The sequence below is a fragment of the Rhinoderma darwinii genome, chromosome 3 (genome assembly GCF_050947455.1).
Source record: "Rhinoderma darwinii isolate aRhiDar2 chromosome 3, aRhiDar2.hap1, whole genome shotgun sequence".
Taxonomy (NCBI): Eukaryota; Metazoa; Chordata; class Amphibia; order Anura; family Rhinodermatidae; genus Rhinoderma; species Rhinoderma darwinii.
Window position 1 is genome coordinate 368,555,780 of NC_134689.1, and position 19,173 is coordinate 368,574,952.

General features: G+C 43.8%; 1 long non-coding RNA gene across 10 annotated transcripts in view; it reads right to left on the reverse strand.

The window, feature by feature from the left end:
• LOC142749986 (uncharacterized) overlaps positions 1-19,173 on the reverse strand; it is a 239,287-nt gene that overhangs the window by 70,529 nt on the left and 149,585 nt on the right. For 9 of the 10 annotated variants that reach the window (XR_012882539.1, XR_012882543.1, XR_012882542.1 and 6 more), the window contains 4 exons: positions 16,409-16,482; positions 12,152-12,225; positions 7,936-8,009; positions 3,645-3,718 (listed from right to left, as the gene is read on the reverse strand). This is a non-coding gene — a long non-coding RNA (uncharacterized LOC142749986). The remainder of the gene's footprint in view (positions 1-3,644; positions 3,719-7,935; positions 8,010-12,151; positions 12,226-16,408; positions 16,483-19,173) is intronic. The other variant, XR_012882544.1, reaches the window with a different exon arrangement.

Sequence of the window (19,173 nt, forward strand, 5' to 3'; positions counted from 1 at the left end):
GACTTGCAACTTGTGGCCAAATCACTAGAAAGGCAAAGAAAATTAGACACATCAACTATACTGTGCCACTCATAGTAAAAAAAGAAACGTCGTCCACGCAAACCCTAAATCAAAAAGCCACGACATTCACAATTTTCCAATGACAGCCAAAATGCACCTATGACAGCTACATTGTCCCACCACATCTAAATGGCTCTAATGACAGCCACAAAGTCCTCAGTGCCAGCCAAATTTCCTGCACATGACAACCACAAAGTCATCAATGCCCCCTATGCAAATCACCATGCCTTCAATACCTGCTAAGCCAACCAAAATTCCCACATGACAACCGTAGTGCCTGCCGTGCCAGCTACAAGACCTTAAAAAAAGCCACAATGCTTTTCAGGTTAGCCACAATGCACTCACAACACCCACAATGTACCTTATTCCAGCTACAATGCGCCATGCCAGCCACAAGGTTCTTATAATAGCCACATTATGCCCCATGTCATTTACATAGTCTCCTAAGTCACTAAAACCCCATGACACCCCCATTAATCCCATGACACACGCAATCTACGTTATCCCCACAAAAATGCCTTAATGGCAGCAACCACGCAGTCAGTGGCCACTATGCCAGCCACAAAGTCCCCATGCCAGCTACAGTGTACTTTATCCCAGCAGCAATGCCGGTGATACCCCTTATCCAAGCTACAATGACCACCCAAATGTCCTTTATTCAACACACAATGGCCTCAGTATCTATATGCAAACTACAATTAACCACATGACAGCCACAAAGCTCCCATGTAAGGCACAATGCGCCAATGACACCAAGGCATTTACAATGCCCAATGCTGGCAATAATGCTCCTATAAGACTGACTATGCCCTCATGAAACCCACAATGTCATTTATAAGGGACACAATGCCACTATGACAGTCAAATGCCCTCCATGACAGCCACAAAGCCACCAGAAAATCAACAATCATGCGACCACAATGTACTTTATCCATGCAACAATGCAGTCAATGCCCCTTATGCCAGCCCGAAGGCCAAAATGGAAACCACCAAATGTCAATGCTCCTTTGCAAGCCACTATGCCTTTATTAAAGCCACAATGAACTCACTTTCCCCTTTGCTAACCAAGACATGACAGACACAAGTCCCCGTGCCAGCCATAATGACACCTGCAAGCCACAATATCCTCATGACACTCGCTATGTCCCATATCCCAGTCATAATATCCTCAATGTTAGCCACAACTTCCTCCCTGCCAGCCAACCACAAAGCCCCCATTACATCCAATACCACGTGACAGCCATAATGCTTCTAACCAATATCCCATATGGCAGCTAAAATGTCCCCATGACAGATACAAAGTCCAGTGTCCCTTATTCCTTTCACAATGCCCCTTATCCAAACCACATTGCTCTCAATGCCGCCTAAGTTAACTGCAATACAACCATGACAGCCACAATGGCTTCAATAGCCCTATGACAACTACAATGCCCCATGACAGTCATAATGCCAGGAGCCACAATGCCACTATGCGAGCCACAATGTACTTTAGCGCAGACACAGTGCTGCCAATGCCTCTTATGCCAGCCCCAATGCCCCCACGATCGTAAATTGTCCTCCATGCCAGCCACTGTGCTCTAAATGCCAGCTAAATTGCCCCCATGAAATCAACAATGTCCCATTTCCCAGTCAAAATGCAGCCATGACATCTGCAAGGTCCACAATATCCCTTATCCCAGCCACTATGCTCAATGATAATCTAATGCTCTCAATGGCAGCCATATTGTCCTCAATGCTCCCTAAGCCAACATCAATAGAACCAGGACAACTAAAATGCCCCATGACAACCACTATGTCCTCATTGTCTACTTTACCAGACACAATGCTTACCTAAAATCCACAATGCCCCCCCCCCCCATGACAGCCACTATCCCCAAATTACTCATATGCGAGCCACAATGCCCTAAGTGCCAATTACAAATTTATCGAACAACCAGAAATCCCTCAATTCTATCTATGTCAGTATCAATGCCACCACAAACGCCACATTGCACTCCATATCAGCCACAATGGCCTGAATGCCTTTTTTGCATACCTCAATGCTCCCATGACAACTACAAAGTCCCTATGTCAACCACAATTCCTCCTATGGCAGCAATGCCCACGTGCCAGCCACAGTAGTCCTCTGGAGCCATTATGCCCACATGTCTGCCACACTGTCCCTGAGCCCAGGCACAATATCTCCATTACAGCCACAATGTTCTCAATTCCCCTTTTGCCAACGAAAATGAAGAAATGGCACAATGCCCTCCATGCCTTTCACAATGCCATTAATAGCCCTATTCCAACTAGATTGCCCCCATTCTACGCACAATGCCCCTAATGCAAGAAGCAATGCCCACAGAACACCCACTATATATCTTATCCAAATAGCCAAATACCAGCCACAATGGCTCCCATTCAAGCAACAATGCACTCATAAGAGCCACTATGCCCCCATGACATCCACAATGTCCCTTATCCCAGCTACAATAGCTCTATTACAGCCACAAGTCCCACAATGCCAGCCACATTATCCTTAATGCCCCCTTAGCCGTCCCACAATGCCAGCCACATTATCCTTAATGCCCCCTTAGCCATTCGGAATACAACCACAATTCACTTATTGCCTCTTAAGAGAACCATAATGCCCCAAGACAAACAAAATTATTTCATGACAACTACCACTTTCCCAAACAGAATGCCCATTTTAATACCACATCTCCAACTAAGTCACAATGCCATCTAATGACAGCAACAATGCCTTCAATGCTAATTACAATTCTGCGAGGACAGTTACAATGTCCACATAACACCGGCTATATGTCTTATCCAAATAGCCAAATACCAGCCAAAATGGCTCGCATTCATGTAACAATGCACTCATGAGAGCCACTATGCCACATGACATCCACAATGTCCCTTATCCCAGCCACATTACTCTCCATGCCCTCTTAGCCATTCGGAATACAACCATGGCAACCACAATTCACTTATTGCCTCTTAATAATGCCCCAAGACAAACAAAATGCTCTCATGACAACTACCACATTCCCAAACACAATGCCCATTTTAATACCACATCTCCAACTAAGTCACAATGCCCTCATTGTTCACTTTACCAGTCACAATCCCAACACAAATATCACAATGCCTCCAAAAAAGTCACAATGTCCTCATGACAGCCACACTATCCCTAATTCCCAGTCACGATGTTACCATAAAAGCCACAATGTCCTCTGACAACAACAATCACGGAATGCATCGTATTACAGCAACAATGTCTTCAATGCTAATTACAATTCCGCGAGGACAGACCCTATGCCCTCAATTCTCCCTATGCCAGCCACAATACCCTCCATACCAGCCAAAAATTTCCCATTGGGGAAGTGGAGATGGTGATGAATGTGTATGTTGGAATGTAAATGCAGTGCACCCATGTGTAGAACACAAAGGCATTTACAATGCCCTTAAATATCTATAGCCAATATATGTACTACTAGACATATATCCTTATATACCGGGAAGGTATTACCACACCTCTGAAAGTCCAGATCTAGAAACTAGCCTGATAATTATCAGTAATTAATAATAATATTAATTACCAGTCATTTGATTCCTCTATTGCTGCTGTCTGGAGGATTCCATATCTTGCTTCTCTTCACTTTTAAATAGACACCTAGAAAAAAAAATCAAGAAAGAGGTGTGATAATACATTCCAGGTATATGCTATAGATGTATTGGAAACAGTAAAGAGATTTTAGTGTGCCTAGTTTCTAATGAAAACCCCAAATATTTTAAGGGCCAATTAAACCCTTTCTGTGATACATTCTGAGGAGCCAAATTAGAGATCCAACCTCAAGTCTTCCTATCCAAGAGTATGCACAAACCACCCCATCTTGACTAGAAGCTATAAGTAGGATATAATCAACTCTGATCACAACCCCAAAATTAGTCACCAATCACATCAAAGATCAGATGTCTAGAAGAAATAGAACTCTCCTCCACATCTGTATAAAACAGAAAACCATTCTACAATCTATTCAGTGGACCATTTACAACTCATATATCACATGGGCCTAAATGTCACCTAGAGAGGACACAATATAGCTATTATCAGTCATCATGAAGAATATCACACATTCAACAAAGACCTCACATGCGCCAGGTTAAGACACAAAGTGATATCGCTAGTAGCGAAAATAGCTAGATGCTGACTTGCAACTTGTGGCCAAATCACTAGAGAGGCAAAGAAAATTAGACACATCAACTATACTGTGCCACTTATAGTAAAAAAATAAACATCGTCCACGCAAACCCTAAATCAAAAAGCCACGACAGTCACAATTTTCCAATGACAGCCAAAATGCACCTATGACAGCTACATTGTCCCACCACATCTAAATGGATCCAATGACAGCCACAAAGTCCTCAGTGCCAGCCACATTTCCCGCACACGACAACCACAAAGTCATCAATGCCCCCTATGCAAATCACCATGCCTTCAATACCTGCTAAGCCAACCAAAATTCCAACATGACAACCGTAGTGCCTGCCGTGCCAGCTACAAGACCTTACAAAAAGCCACAATGCTTTTCAGGTTAGCCACAATGCACTCACAACACCCACAATGTACCTTATTCCAGCTACAATGCGCCATGCCAGCCACAAGGTCCTTATAATAGCCACATTATGCCCCATGTCATTTACATGGTCTCCTAAGTCACTAAAACCCCATGACACCCCCATTGATCCCATGACACACGAAATCTACGTTATCTCCACAAACATGCCTTAATGGCAGCAACCACGCTGTCAGTGGCCACTATGCCAGCCACAAAGTCCCCATGCAAGCTACAGTGTACTTTATCCCAGCAGCAATGCCAATGATACCCCTTATCCAAGCTACAATGACCACCCAAATGTCCTTTATTCAACACACAATGACCCCAGTATCTATATGCAAACTACAATTAACCACATGACAGCCACAAAGCTCCCATGTAAGGCACAATGCGCCAATGACAATGACATTGCGCTCTATGACACCAAGGCATTTACAATGCCCAATGCTGGCAATAATGCTCCTATAAGAGTGACTATGCCCTCATGAAACCCACAATGTCATTTATAAGGGACACAATGCCACTATGACAGTCAAATGCCCTCCATGACAGCCACAAAGCCACCAGAAAATCAACAATCATGCGACCACAATGTACTTTATCCATGCAACAATGCTGTCAATGGCCCTTATGCCAGCCCGAAGGCCAAAATGGAAACCACCAAATGTCAATGCTCCTTTGCAAGCCACTATGCCTTTATTAAAGCCACAATGAACTCACTTTCCCCTTTGATAACCAAGACATGACAGACACAAGTCCCCGTGCAAGCCACAATATCCTCATGACACTCGCTATGTCCCATATCCCAGTCATAATATCCTCAATGTTAGCCACAACTTCCTCCCTACCAGCCACAATGCCAACCAACCACAAAGCCCCCATTACATCCAATACCACGTGACAGCCATAATGCTTCTAACCAATATCCCATATGGCAGCTAAAATGTCCCCATGACAGATACAAAGTCCAGTGTCCCTTATTCCTTTCACAATGCCCCTTATCTAAACCACATTGCTCTCAATGCCGCCTAAGTTAACTGCAATACAACAATGACAGCCACAATGGCTTCAATAGCCCTATGACAACTACAATGCCCCATGACAGTCATTATGCCAGGCGCCACTATGCGAGCCACAATGAACTTTAGCGCAGACACAGTGCTGCCAATGCCTCTTATGCCAGCCCCAATGCCCCCATGATCGTAAATTGTCCTCCATGCCAGCCACAGTGCTCTAAATGCCAGCTAAATAGCCCCCATGAAATCAACAATGTCCCATTTCCCAGTCAAAATGCAGCCATGACATCTGCAAGGTCCACAATGTCCCTTATCCCAGCCACTATGCTCCATGATAATCTAATGCTCTCAATGCCAGCCATATTGTCCTCAATGCTCCCTAAGCCAACATCAATAGAACCAGGACAACTAAAATGCCCCATGACAACCACTATGTCCTCATTGTCCACTTTACCAGACACAATGCTTACCTAAAATCCACAATGCCCCCCCATGACAGCCACTATCCCCAAATTACTCATATGCGAGCCACAATGCCCTAAGTGGCAGTTACAAATTAATCTAACAACCAGAAAGCCCTCAATTCTATCTATGCCAGCATCAATGCCACCACAAATGCCACATTGCACTCCATATCAGCCACAATGGCCTGCATGCCTTTTTTGCATACCTCAATGTTCCCATGACAACGACAAAGTCCCTATGTCAACTACAGTTCCTCCTATGGCAGCAATGCCCACGTGCCAGCCACAGGGTTCCTCTGGAGCCATTATGCCCACATGTCTGCCACACTGTCCCTGAGCCCAGCCACAATATCTCCATTACAGCCACAATGTTCTCAATTCCCCTTTTGCCAACGAAAATGAAGAAATGGCACAATGCCCTCCATGCCTTTCACAATGCCATTAATAGCCCTATTCCAACTAAATTGCCCCCATTCTACGCACAATGCCCCTAATGCAAGAAGCAATGCCCACAGAACACCCACTATATATCTTATCCAAATAGCCAAATACCAGCCACAATGGCTCCCATTCAAGCAACAATGCACTCATAAGAGCCACTATGCCCCCATGACATCCACAATGTCCCTTATCCCAGCTACAATAGCTGTATTACAGCCACAAGTCCCACAATGCCAGCCACATTATCCTTAATGTCCCCTTAGCCGTCCCACAATGCCAGCCACATTATCCTTAATGCCCCCTTAGCCATTCGGAATACAACCATGACAACCACAATTCACTTATTGCCTCTTAAGAGAACCATAATGCCCCAAGACAAACAAAATGATTTCATGACAACTACCACTTTCCCAAACATAATGCCCATTTTAATACCACATCTCCAACTAAGTCACAATGCCATCTAATGACAGCAACAATGCCTTCAATGCTAATTACAATTCCGCGAGGACAGTTACAATGTCCACATGACACCGGCTATATGTCTTTTCCAAATAGCCAAATACCAGCCACAATGGCTCCCATTCATGCAACAATGCACTCATGAGAGCCACTATGCCACATGACATCCACAATGTCCCTTAACCCAGCCACAATATCTCTATTACAGCCACAAGTCCCTCAATGACAGCCACATTACTCTCCATGCCCTCTTAGCCATTCGGAATACAACCATGGCAACCACAATTCACTTATTGCCTCTTAATAATGCCCCAAGACAAACAAAATGCTCTCATGACAACTACCACATTCCCAAACACAATGCCCATTTTAATACCACATCTCCAACTAAGTTACAATGCCCTCATTGTTCACTTTACCAGTCACAATCCCAACACAAATATCACAATGCCTCCAAAAAAGTCACAATGTCCTCATGACAGCCACACTATCCCTAATTCCCAGTCACGATGTTACCATAAAAGCCACAATGTCCTCTGACAACAACAATCACGGAATGCATCGTATTACAGCAATAATGTCTTCAATGCTAATTACAATTCCGCGAGGACAGACCCTATGCCCTCAATTCTCCCTATGCCAGCCACAATACCCTCCATACCAGCCAAAAATTTCCCATTGGGGAAGTGGAGATGGTGATGAATGTGTATGCAGTGCACCCATGTGTAGAACACAAAGGCATTTACAATGCCCTTAAATATCTATAGCCAATATATGTACTTCTAGACATATATCCTTATATACCGGGAAGGTATTACCACACCTCTGAAAGTCCAGAGCTAGAAACTAGCCTGATAATTATCAGTAATTAATAATAATATTAATTACCAGTCATTTGATTCCTCTATTGCTGCTGTCTGGAGGATTCTATATCTTGCTTCTCTTCACTTTCAAATAGACACCTAGAAAAAAAAATCAAGAAAGAGGTGTGATAATACATTCCTGGTATATGCTATAGATGTATTGGAAACAGTAAAGAGATTTTAGTGTGCCTAGTTTCTAATGAAACCCCCAAATATTTTAAGGGCCAATTAAACCCTTTCTGTGATACATTCTGAGGAGCCAAATTAGAGATCCAACCTCAAGTCTTCCTATCCAAGAGTATGCACAAACCACCCCATCTTGACTAGAAGCTATAAGTAGGATATAATCAACTCTGATCACAATCCCAAAATTAGGCACCAATCACATCAAAGATCAGATGTCTAGAAGAAATAGCACTCTCCTCCACATCTGTATAAAACAGAAAACCATTCTACAATCTATTCAGTGGACCATTTACAACTCATATATGACATGGGCCTAAATGTGACCTAGAGAGGACACAATATAGCTATTATCAGTCATCATGAAGAATATCACACATTCAACAAAGACCTCACATGCGCCAGGTTAAGACACAAAGTGATATCACTAGTAGCGAAAATAGCTAGATGCTGACTTGCAACTTGTGGCCAAATCACTTGAGGAGGCAAAGAAAATTAGACACATCAACTATACTGTGCCACTCATAGTAAAAAAAGAAACATCGTCCACGCAAACCCTAAATCAAAAAGCCACGACAGTCACAATTTTCCAATGACATCCAAAATGCACCTATGACAGCTACATTGTCCCACCACATCTAAATGGCACCAATGACAGCCACAAAGTCATCAATGCCCCCTATGCAAATCACCATGCCTTCAATACCTGCTAAGCCAACCAAAATTCCCACATGACAACCGTAGTGCCTGCCGTGCCAGCTACAAGACCTTAAAAAAAGCCACAATGCTTTTCAGGTTAGCCACAATGCGCTCACAACACCCACAATGTACCTTATTCCAGCTACAATGCGCCATGCCAGCCACAAGGTTCTTATAATAGCCACATTATGCCCCATGTCATTTACATGGTCTCCTAAGTCACTAAAACCCCATGACACCCCCATTGATCCCATGACACACGCAATCTACGTTATCCCCACAAAAATGCCTTAATGGCAGCAACCACGTGTCAGTGGCCACTATGCCAGCCACAAAGTCCCCATGCCAGCTACAGTGTACTTTATCCCAGCAGCAATGCCGGTGATACCCCTTATCCAAGCTACAATGACCACCCAAATGTCTTTTATTCAACACACAATGGCCTCAGTATCTATATGCAAACTACAATTAACCACATGACAGCCACAAAGCTCCCATGTAAGGCACAATGCGCCAATGACACCAAGGCATTTACAATGCCCAATGCTGGCAATAATGCTCCTATAAGACTGACTATGCCCTCATGAAACCCACAATGTCATTTATAAGGGACACAATGCCACTATGACAGTCAAATGCCCTCCATGATAGCCACAAAGCCAACAGAAAATCAACAATCATGCGACCACAATGTACTTTATCCATGCAACAATGCAGTCAATGCCCCTTATGCCAGCCCGAAGGCCAAAATGGAAACCACCAAATGTCAATGCTCCTTTGCAAGCCACTATGCCTTTATTAAAGCCACAATAAACTCACTTTCCCCTTTGCTAACCAAGACATGACAGACACAAGTCCCCGTGCCAGCCATAATGACACCTGCAAGCCACAATATCCTCATGACACTCGCTATGTCCCATATCCCAGTCATAATATCCTCAATGTTAGCCACAACTTCCTCCCTGCCAGCCAACCACAAAGCCCCCATTACATCCAATACCACGTGACAGCCATAATGCTTCTAACCAATATCCCATATGGCAGCTAAAATGTCCCCATGACAGATACAAAGTCCAGTGTCCCTTATTCCTTTCACAATGCCCCTTATCCAAACCACATTGCTCTCAATGCCGCCTAAGTTAACTGCAATACAACCATGACAGCCACAATGGCTTCAATAGCCCTATGACAACTACAATGCCCCATGACAGTCATTATGCCAGGAGCCACAATGCCACTATGCAAGCCACAATGTACTTTAGCGCAGACACAGTGCTGCCAATGCCTCTTATGCCAGCCCCAATGCCCCCATGATCGTAAATTGTCCTCCATGCCAGCCACTGTGCTCTAAATGCCAGCTAAATTGCCCCCATGAAATCAACAATGTCCCATTTCCCAGTCAAAATGCAGCCATGACATCTGCAAGGTCCACAATATCCCTTATCCCAGCCACTATGCTCAATGATAATCTAATGCTCTCAATGCCAGCCATATTGTCCTCAATGCTCCCTAAGCCAACATCAATAGAACCAGGACAACTAAAATGCCCCATGACAACCACTATGTCCTCATTGTCTACTTTACCAGACACAATGCTTACCTAAAATCCACAATGCCCCCCCCATGACAGCCACTATCCCCAAATTACTCATATGCGAGCCACAATGCCCTAAGTGCCAATTACAAATTTATCGAACAACCAGAAATCCCTCAATTCTATCTATGTCAGCATCAATGCCACCACAAACGCCACATTGCACTCCATATCAGCCACAATGGCCTGAATGCCTTTTTTGCATACCTCAATGCTCCCATGACAACTACAAAGTCCCTATGTCAACCACAATTCCTCCTATGGCAGCAATGCCCACGTGCCAGCCACAGTAGTCCTCTGGAGCCATTATGCCCACATGTCTGCCACACTGTCCCTGAGCCCAGGCACAATATCTCCATTACAGCCACAATGTTCTCAATTCCCCTTTTGCCAACGAAAATGAAGAAATGGCACAATGCCCTCCATGCCTTTCACAATGCCATTAATAGCCCTATTCCAACTAGATTGCCCCCATTCTACGCACAATGCCCCTAATGCAAGAAGCAATGCCCACGGAACACCCACTATATATCTTATCCAAATAGCCAAATACCAGCCACAATGGCTCCCATTCAAGCAACAATGCACTCATAAGAGCCACTATGCCCCCATGACATCCACAATGTCCCTTATCCCAGCTACAATAGCTCTATTACAGCCACAAGTCCCACAATGCCAGCCACATTATCCTTAATGCCCCCTTAGCCGTCCCACAATGCCAGCCACATTATCCTTAATGCCCCCTTAGCCATTCGGAATACAACCATGACAACCACAATTCACTTATTGCCTCTTAAGAGAACCATAATGCCCCAAGACAAACAAAATTATTTCATGACAACTACCACTTTCCCAAACAGAATGCCCATTTTAATACCACATCTCCAACTAAGTCACAATGCCATCTAATGACAGCAACAATGCCTTCAATGCTAATTACAATTCTGCGAGGACAGTTACAATGTCCACATAACACCGGCTATATGTCTTATCCAAATAGCCAAATACCAGCCAAAATGGCTCGCATTCATGTAACAATGCACTCATGAGAGCCACTATGCCACATGACATCCACAATGTCCCTTATCCCAGCCACATTACTCTCCATGCCCTCTTAGCCATTCGGAATACAACCATGGCAACCACAATTCACTTATTGCCTCTTAATAATGCCCCAAGACAAACAAAATGCTCTCATGACAACTACCACATTCCCAAACACAATGCCCATTTTAATACCACATCTCCAACTAAGTCACAATGCCCTCATTGTTCACTTTACCAGTCACAATCCCAACACAAATATCACAATGCCTCCAAAAAAGTCACAATGTCCTCATGACAGCCACACTATCCCTAATTCCCAGTCACGATGTTACCATAAAAGCCACAATGTCCTCTGACAACAACAATCACGGAATGCATCGTATTACAGCAACAATGTCTTCAATGCTAATTACAATTCCGCGAGGACAGACCCTATGCCCTCAATTCTCTCTATGCCAGCCACAATACCCTCCATACCAGCCAAAAATTTCCCATTGGGGAAGTGGAGATGGTGATGAATGTGTATGTTGTAATGTAAATGCAGTGCACCCATGTGTAGAACACAAAGGCATTTACAATGCCCTTAAATATCTATAGCCAATATATGTACTTCTAGACATATATCCTTATATACCGGGAAGGTATTACCACACCTCTGAAAGTCCAGAGCTAGAAACTAGCCTGATAATTATCAGTAATTAATAATAATATTAATTACCAGTCATTTGATTCCTCTATTGCTGCTGTCTGGAGGATTCTATATCTTGCTTCTCTTCACTTTCAAATAGACACCTAGAAAAAAAAATCAAGAAAGAGGTGTGATAATACATTCCTGGTATATGCTATAGATGTATTGGAAACAGTAAAGAGATTTTAGTGTGCCTAGTTTCTAATGAAACCCCCAAATATTTTAAGGGCCAATTAAACCCTTTCTGTGATACATTCTGAGGAGCCAAATTAGAGATCCAACCTCAAGTCTTCCTATCCAAGAGTATGCACAAACCACCCCATCTTGACTAGAAGCTATAAGTAGGATATAATCAACTCTGATCACAATCCCAAAATTAGGCACCAATCACATCAAAGATCAGATGTCTAGAAGAAATAGCACTCTCCTCCACATCTGTATAAAACAGAAAACCATTCTACAATCTATTCAGTGGACCATTTACAACTCATATATGACATGGGCCTAAATGTGACCTAGAGAGGACACAATATAGCTATTATCAGTCATCATGAAGAATATCACACATTCAACAAAGACCTCACATGCGCCAGGTTAAGACACAAAGTGATATCACTAGTAGCGAAAATAGCTAGATGCTGACTTGCAACTTGTGGCCAAATCACTTGAGGAGGCAAAGAAAATTAGACACATCAACTATACTGTGCCACTCATAGTAAAAAAAGAAACATCGTCCACGCAAACCCTAAATCAAAAAGCCACGACAGTCACAATTTTCCAATGACAGCCAAAATGCACCTATGACAGCTACATTGTCCCACCACATCTAAATGGCACCAATGACAGCCACAAAGTCATCAATGCCCCCTATGCAAATCACCATGCCTTCAATACCTGCTAAGCCAACCAAAATTCCCACATGACAACCGTAGTGCCTGCCGTGCCAGCTACAAGACCTTAAAAAAAGCCACAATGCTTTTCAGGTTAGCCACAATGCACTCACAACACCCACAATGTACCTTATTCCAGCTACAATGCGCCATGCCAGCCACAAGGTTCTTATAATAGCCACATTATGCCCCATGTCATTTACATGGTCTCCTAAGTCACTAAAACCCCATGACACCCCCATTGATCCCATGACACACGCAATCTACGTTATCTCCACAAAAATGCCTTAATGGCAGCAACCACGCTGTCAGTGGCCACTATGCCAGCCACAAAGTCCCCATGCCAGCTACAGTGTACTTTATCCCAGCAGCAATGCCGGTGATACCCCTTATCCAAGCTACAATGACCACCCAAATGTCCTTTATTCAACACACAATGGCCTCAGTATCTATATGCAAACTACAATTAACCACATGACAGCCACAAAGCTCCCATGTAAGGCACAATGCGCCAATGACACCAGGGCATTTACAATGCCCAATGCTGGCAATAATGCTCCTATAAGACTGACTATGCCCTCATGAAACCCACAATGTCATTTATAAGGGACACAATGCCACTATGACAGTCAAATGCCCTCCATGACAGCCACAAAGCCACCAGAAAATCAACAATCATGCGACCACAATGTACTTTATCCATGCAACAATGCAGTCAATGCCCCTTATGCCAGCCCGAAGGCCAAAATGGAAACCACCAAATGTCAATGCTCCTTTGCAAGCCACTATGCCTTTATTAAAGCCACAATGAACTCACTTTCCCCTTTGCTAACCAAGACATGACAGACACAAGTCCCCGTGCCAGCCATAATGACACCTGCAAGCCACAATATCCTCATGACACTCGCTATGTCCCATATCCCAGTCATAATATCCTCAATGTTAGCCACAACTTCCTCCCTGCCAGCCAACCACAAAGCCCCCATTACATCCAATACCACGTGACAGCCATAATGCTTCTAACCAATATCCCATATGGCAGCTAAAATGTCCCCATGACAGATACAAAGTCCAGTGTCCCTTATTCCTTTCACAATGCCCCTTATCTAAACCACATTGCTCTCAATGCCGCCTAAGTTAACTGCAATACAACAATGACAGCCACAATGGCTTCAATAGCCCTATGACAACTACAATGCCCCATGACAGTCATTATGCCAGGCGCCACAATGCCACTATGCGAGCCACAATGAACTTTAGCGCAGACACAGTGCTGCCAATGCCTCTTATGCCAGCCCCAATGCCCCCATGATCGTAAATTGTCCTCCATGCCAGCCACAGTGCTCTAAATGCCAGCTAAATAGCCCCCATGAAATCAACAATGTCCCATTTCCCAGTCAAAATGCAGCCATGACATCTGCAAGGTCCATAATGTCCCTTATCCCAGCCACTATGCTCCATGATAATCTAATGCTCTCAATGCCAGCCATATTGTCCTCAATGCTCCCTAAGCCAACATCAATAGAACCAGGACAACTAAAATGCCCCATGACAACCACTATGTCCTCATTGTCCACTTTACCAGACACAATGCTTACCTAAAATCCACAATGCCCCCCCATGACAGCCACTATCCCCAAATTACTCATATGCGAGCCACAATGCCCTAAGTGGAAGTTACAAATTTATCTAACAACCAGAAAGCCCTCAATTCTATCTATGCCAGCATCAATGCCACCACAAATGCCACATTGCACTCCATATCAGCCACAATGGCCTGCATGCCTTTTTTGCATACCTCAATGTTCCCATGACAACGACAAAGTCCCTATGTCAACTACAGTTCCTCCTATGGCAGCAATGCCCACGTGCCAGCCACAGGGTTCCTCTGGAGCCATTATGCCCACATGTCTGCCACACTGTCCCTGAGCCCAGCCACAATATCTCCATTACAGCCACAATGTTCTCAATTCCCCTTTTGCCAACGAAAATGAAGAAATGGCACAATGCCCTCCATGCCTTTCACAATGCCATTAATAGCCCTATTCCAACTAAATTGCCCCCATTCTACGCACAATGCCCCTAATGCAAGAAGCAATGCCCACAGAACACCCACTATATATCTTATCCAAATAGCCAAATACCAGCCACAATGGCTCCCATTCAAGCAACAATGCACTCATAAGAGCCACTATGCCCCCATGACATCCACAATGTCCCTTATCCCAGCTACAATAGCTGTATTACAGCCACAAGTCCCACAATGCCAGCCACATTATCCTTAATGTCCCCTTAGCCGTCCCACAATGCCAGCCACATTATCCTTAATGCCCCCTTAGCCATTCGGAATACAACCATGACAACCACAATTCACTTATTGCCTCTTAAGAGAACCATAATGCCCCAAGACAAACAAAATGATTTCATGACAACTACCACTTTCCCAAACATAATGCCCATTTTAATACCACATCTCCAACTAAGTCACAATGCCATCTAATGACAGCAACAATGCCTTCAATGCTAATTACAATTCCGCGAGGACAGTTACAATGTCCACATGACACCGGCTATATGTCTTTTCCAAATAGCCAAATACCAGCCACAATGGCTCCCATTCATGCAACAATGCACTCATGAGAGCCACTATGCCACATGACATCCACAATGTCCCTTAACCCAGCCACAATATCTCTATTACAGCCACAATTCCCTTAATGACAGCCACATTACTCTCCATGCCCTCTTAGCCATTCGGAATACAACCATGGCAACCACAATTCACTTATTGCCTCTTAATAATGCCCCAAGACAAACAAAATGCTCTCATGACAACTACCACATTCCCAAACACAATGCCCATTTTAATACCACATCTCCAACTAAGTCACAATGCCCTCATTGTTCACTTTACCAGTCACAATCCCAACACAAATATCACAATGCCTCCAAAAAAGTCACAATGTCCTCATGACAGCCACACTATCCCTAATTCCCAGTCACGATGTTACCATAAAAGCCACAATGTCCTCTGACAACAACAATCACGGAATGCATCGTATTACAGCAACAATGTCTTCAATGCTAATTACAATTCCGCGAGGACAGACCCTATGCCCTCAATTCTCCCTATGCCAGCCACAATACCCTCCATACCAGCCAAAAATTTCCCATTGGGGAAGTGGAGATGGTGATGAATGTGTATGTTGGAATGTAAATGCAGTGCACCCATGTGTAGAACACAAAGGCATTTACAATGCAGTTAAATATCTATAGCCAATATATGTACTACTAGACATATATCCTTATATACCGGGAAGGTATTACCACACCTCTGAAAGTCCAGAGCTAGAAACTAGCCTGATAATTATCAGTAATTAATAATAATATTAATTACCAGTCATCTGATTCCTCTATTGCCACTGTCTGGAGGATTCCATATCTTGCTTCTCTTCACTTTCAAATAGACACCTAGAAAAAAAAATCAAGAAAGAGGTGTGATAATACATTCCTGGTATATGCTATAGATGTATTGGAAACAGTAAAGAGATTTTAGTGTGCCTAGTTTCTAATGAAACCCCCAAATATTTTAAGGGCCAATTAAACCCTTTCTGTGATACATTCTGAGGAGCCAAATTAGAGATCCAACCTCAAGTCTTCCTATCCAAGAGTATGCACAAACCACCCCATCTTGACTAGAAGCTATAAGTAGGATATAATCAACTCTGATCACAATCCCAAAATTAGGCACCAATCACATCAAAGATCAGATGTCTAGAAGAAATAGCACTCTCCTCCACATCTGTATAAAACAGAAAACCATTCTACAATCTATTCAGTGGACCATTTACAACTCATATATGACATGGGCCTAAATGTGACCTAGAGAGGACACAATATAGCTATTATCAGTCATCATGAAGAATATCACACATTCAACAAAGACCTCACATGCGCCAGGTTAAGACACAAAGTGATATCACTAGTAGCGAAAATAGCTAGATGCTGACTTGCAACTTGTGGCCAAATCACTTGAGGAGGCAAAGAAAATTAGACACATCAACTATACTGTGCCACTCATAGTAAAAAAAGAAACATCGTCCACGCAAACCCTAAATCAAAAAGCCACGACAGTCACAATTTTCCAATGACAGCCAAAATGCACCTATGACAGCTACATTGTCCCACCACATCTAAATGGCACCAATGACAGCCACAAAGTCATCAATGCCCCCTATGCAAATCACCATGCCTTCAATACCTGCTAAGCCAACCAAAATTCCCACATGACAACCGTAGTGCCTGCCGTGCCAGCTACAAGACCTTAAAAAAAGCCACAATGCTTTTCAGGTTAGCCACAATGCGCTCACAACACCCACAATGTACCTTATTCCAGCTACAATGCGCCATGCCAGCCACAAGGTTCTTATAATAGCCACATTATGCCCCATGTCATTTACATGGTCTCCTAAGTCACTAAAACCCCATGACACCCCCATTGATCCCATGACACACGCAATCTACGTTATCCCCACAAAAATGCCTTAATGGCAGCAACCACGTGTCAGTGGCCACTATGCCAGCCACAAAGTCCCCATGCCAGCTACAGTGTACTTTATCCCAGCAGCAATGCCGGTGATACCCCTTATCCAAGCTACAATGACCACCCAAATGTCTTTTATTCAACACACAATGGCCTCAGTATCTATATGCAAACTACAATTAACCACATGACAGCCACAAAGCTCCCATGTAAGGCACAATGCGCCAATGACACCAAGGCATTTACAATGCCCAATGCTGGCAATAATGCTCCTATAAGACTGACTATGCCCTCATGAAACCCACAATGTCATTTATAAGGGACACAATGCCACTATGACAGTCAAATGCCCTCCATGATAGCCACAAAGCCAACAGAAAATCAACAATCATGCGACCACAATGTACTTTATCCATGCAACAATGCAGTCAATGCCCCTTATGCCAGCCCGAAGGCCAAAATGGAAACCACCAAATGTCAATGCTCCTTTGCAAGCCACTATGCCTTTATTAAAGCCACAATAAACTCACTTTCCCCTTTGCTAACCAAGACATGACAGACACAAGTCCCCGTGCCAGCCATAATGACACCTGCAAGCCACAATATCCTCATGACACTCGCTATGTCCCATATCCCAGTCATAATATCCTCAATGTTAGCCACAACTTCCTCCCTGCCAGCCAACCACAAAGCCCCCATTACATCCAATACCACGTGACAGCCATAATGCTTCTAACCAATATCCCATATGGCAGCTAAAATGTCCCCATGACAGATACAAAGTCCAGTGTCCCTTATTCCTTTCACAATGCCCCTTATCCAAACCACATTGCTCTCAATGCCGCCTAAGTTAACTGCAATACAACCATGACAGCCACAATGGCTTCAATAGCCCTATGACAACTACAATGCCCCATGACAGTCATTATGCCAGGAGCCACAATGCCACTATGCGAGCCACAATGTACTTTAGCGCAGACACAGTGCTGCCAATGCCTCTTATGCCAGCCCCAATGCCCCCACGATCGTAAATTGTCCTCCATGCCAGCCACTGTGCTCTAAATGCCAGCTAAATTGCCCCCATGAAATCAACAATGTCCCATTTCCCAGTCAAAATGCAGCCATGACATCTGCAAGGTCCACAATATCCCTTATCCCAGCCACTATGCTCAATGATAATCTAATGCTCTCAATGCCAGCCATATTGTCCTCAATGCTCCCTAAGCCAACATCAATAGAACCAGGACAACTAAAATGCCCCATGACAACCACTATGTCCTCATTGTCTACTTTACCAGACACAATGCTTACCTAAAATCCACAATGCCCCCCCATGACAGCCACTATCCCCAAATTACTCATATGCGAGCCACAATGCCCTAAGTGCCAATTACAAATTTATCGAACAACCAGAAATCCCTCAATTCTATCTATGTCAGCATCAATGCCACCACAAACGCCACATTGCACTCCATATCAGCCACAATGGCCTGAATGCCTTTTTTGCATACCTCAATGCTCCCATGACAACTACAAAGTCCCTATGTCAACCACAATTCCTCCTATGGCAGCAATGCCCACGTGCCAGCCACAGTAGTCCTCTGGAGCCATTATGCCCA